Source organism: Triticum dicoccoides, chromosome 3A (assembly GCF_002162155.2).
Source record: "Triticum dicoccoides isolate Atlit2015 ecotype Zavitan chromosome 3A, WEW_v2.0, whole genome shotgun sequence".
NCBI classification, from domain to species: Eukaryota; Viridiplantae; Streptophyta; class Magnoliopsida; order Poales; family Poaceae; genus Triticum; species Triticum dicoccoides.
In genome coordinates, this window is record NC_041384.1 from 127,253,511 (window position 1) to 127,257,412 (window position 3,902).

The window sequence follows — 3,902 nt, forward strand, 5'->3', positions numbered from 1 at the left end:
TTTTGTGGTTATTATACAGTCACGGGCTCACCGCACAGCTTTGTATTTGCTCAAGACACGACTAGTTGACCAGTTAAACGCTCCACATGGCACCTCTAGTGTTGCATCACATTATCTCACTACCATTGGGCCCACATGTCGGCTTGTATCTACTCTTCTACACTCTTATAAAAAGTAGAGTTGGTGATGATGGTGTGCCTGCCATCCTGCAATATAGGCCGTCCGATTTATATCTGACGGATAGGAAGGAAACTATGGCAATTTTGCAAAAAGGTACCCACATACCTCTCCAAATTTGCAAATAAGGCCTTCCCTTGTTCATCCTTTTCTCTCACAAGATAAACTAGCCATACAAATGCTTCTTGATGTTACGTGCAACCCACGGGCATCTTGCTAGTAAGAATGAAAACAAACGACAAAAAAATATTGGACGGTGGTTCGAAGTCATGATCGCAGGCACAATGGACAAGGTGGCCTTGTATTGGTATGTTGAGCCGTCTGTTTTAACACACAGGGGCTGGTGTGGTGATTATACACACACGCACGCATGCACACGAACTGCATGCGTGCAACACTCACACGAACACATGCAGCCATGCATGCACGCACCACTCAAATGTACACACGCAACCACGCACGCACGCAACACTCACATGCACACACGCACGCATGCATGCACACAGCACACGACCAACACACACTCTCATGCTCAAGTGCTCAACCTACACAGGCATGCGCACACATCAGACCCTGACAGACACATACACAACCATGTGATTCCCGTGCACGGTTTGGAGTCTTGTCACGCCTGCGTAAATTTGTGTTTATCTGACCTTTTTCCTAAGCGAACTGACATGTGGGACCCACAAGGAACGTGCTCAATTTAACTAGTCAACATGGTGCCACACAGACTATTTGGCCGGTCAACAAAGTGCAATCCGATGTTGAATAGTGAGCAAGTGACTGTATAATCACCGCAAAATGTATATAGTGACCGTAATGAGTGTATTCTGAAGTTCGGTGACCGTATTATGCTTCCTCTCTGTAGGCCCTCCAAAACTACATCTCTACACGTTCTCGCATGTTACATCTAACAACTATGCAATACAACACTACTACTACACTCTAACACAATAAATCATATGTGTTTTCAGTTTTACTAGATATCATATTGTTACTTAATTATTTAGTTTGCATACAACACAATAAATCAATGTATGGCCAGTATCATCTACCGCGCGGGAAAAATCCCTCCCTTTCCTGTTTAATCGGGTTTGTATCGATGGATCGTGCGAAACATAAAAACTATAGTACTAGTATACAACACAACTGACAGTTCGCTGGGCCGCCATGTCGTGTACTCCTCCGTCGTAAGAGTGTAGCACTCGCTTTCGTAAATGTTGTAGTCCCTTTCGCCGACATGTGGGACATCAAGCTACCGGGTCCACATGCTATACCGAAATACAGTGCAGAGCAGCAGGGGTGAAGCACCCCAGTCATGGCGTTGGCCTAGTAATGAGCAATGAGGCGTCAAATCAGAAAGCTGCACCTTTCCCGCAGTTAAGTTGGAGGGACGAAGTAATAATAATGCTAGTAAAAAAAATAAGTTGGAGGGATGAAGAAACCATCATTTCACTCGTTGCTGAATCCGCTTCTCCCTCATCTTCTTCAAGTTAACCATGTGTTGCTTGTGCCATTGCTCTGCCTCATGTGGGACGCAGATCGACTTGGTAAAGCACTGACACATGGGACCGCATGTTAGCAAACCGCCAGGCCAACGTCCTCTAAAAATAAGAAACCTCCCCCGCCATCCGCGCGGCAAAATCACCTCCTTTTTACTAATCTTGATTCTATAATTTTTTAGATCAATACAATAGAGATTTGTATAGATAGTACATAGGAGCAAAACTAAGTGCTACGGTAAAGGCATCCACAATGTGTAGCCAAATGTGAAAATAGCTTTTGTCATCGATGGGAACCATTTGTGGATGGTGCTGCCAAAGCCAAAAAGATGGAACCGAAGCTCCCTGATTGATTGATTGAAGGAACAAAAAAATGCAACGTCTCTCCTCTTTCTCCCGTGCTTGGACGCATGTACAGTATAGAGCACAGAGTCTACTCCCCTGACCCTTCTATCACAAATCACAAAGAAGTGAGGCGTCAAATCACAAAGCATGGACAAAGCAACCATCATTTCGCTCTTCGCTGACTCCGCTTCTCCATCGTCTTCTTCGAGAAACCACCTCACCGCACTAAGCTGGACGGATGACACTATTGTATACTAGTAGTACTAGTACATTTACACGTCCTTTGGTTCGACAGACTTACTGGATGCAAATAAGGGGATCGTCTCGGCTTGCAGGCGACACTTGCGAATGACTTGTCGTGGTCTCCCTCAATGGTGTTCTCCATCGTCCGCACTTCGCCAAACCACAACGTTCGAGATATCGTCGACGTCACCGCAATGGGGAAGGAAGTCAAATAGTTACTACCTCCATTTTTTTGTACACCAGGACAGTGTATCAAAATTACAATATGCAAAAGGCCACTAACACTAATCGAGGCAAACTTGATGGGGTTTATCTCATACTAGCAACCAAGGACATTAATATACCCTTGCATGCATGCGGAAGTGAGAAGGTTTATTTGGATGTCACTGCATTAATCAATCGATGAGGAGTGAGATGGTTAGTGTCGGTGTCCAAACCGGTGGATCTCGGGTAGGGGGTCCCAAACTGTGCGTCTAGGATTGATGGTAACAGGAGGCAGGGGACACAATGTTTACCCAGGTTCGGGCCCTCTCTATGGAGGTAATACCCTACGTCCTCCTTGATTGATATTGATGAATATGGGTGTTACAAGAGTTGATTTACCACAAGATCGTGATGGCTAAACCCTAGAAGCCTAGCCTATATGACTATGGTAATGAATGTGTCCTTTCTGGACTATCCCCTCGGGTTTATATAGACACCGGGGGCATCTAGGGTTTACATAGAGTCGGTTACATAAGAAGGAATCTTCATAGTCGGTCGCCAAGCTTGCCTTCCACGCCAAAGAGAGTCCAACGCGGACTCAGGTTTAGTCTTCGGCCTTCATGTCTTCACAGCCCATCAGTCCGGCCCATGGATAACAGGCCGGACGCCCGAGGACCCCTTAGTCCAGGACTCCCTCAGTAGCCCCTGGACCTGGCTTAAATGATGAGGAGTTCGGCACACAAATTGTCTTCGGCATTGCAAGGCGGGTTCCCTTTTATCCGAACTTCAAAATAGTCTTCGGATGCGATGATAGTATCCGGACCTGTCACACACACCTTACAAAACTGTAGAGAGAATATATATTTTTGCACATGTCTAATCCGCTGATAGCTTTTATAATATGACATCATGCCTGTCCGGTCATAATTTTGGACCATTTTTTGTCTGTCGCTCCATGTTTCAAGACGCGGTTGCCATTGGCACGTCTTGTCAAAGCAGAGATCGTGCCCCCTTATTACGGGATTCTCATCAATACAGGTGTGGGTAACCCAACCGTGCCGTTTATACAGCCCTTGGGAATAGGCGAATCTTAAGGCGAGTGAGGAGGCGTTCAATATTCGTTACCTTTATAAGGGGATAAGGATTCCCTCTTCCTCCCTCACGCCCTCTCTCTGTCCTTCCAATATCGAGCTCCAGCGCCCAAGTTCTCATCTCTTTCCCACCCAAGCAACCATATCTGGATCTAGAGGTCAGGGCAAGTGGATGGTTTCCTCCGTCAAGGAGGAGAACATTATGGAGCTTCGGGCGGCCGGATACTTGGCAAAGGAGATGGCTCACTGCCTGCCGGATGAGGGACAAGTCGTCCCCATGCGGGAGCCCACCGAGAGGGTGGTGTTCCTTCCCCATTTCTTCCGCGGGCTAGGGTTT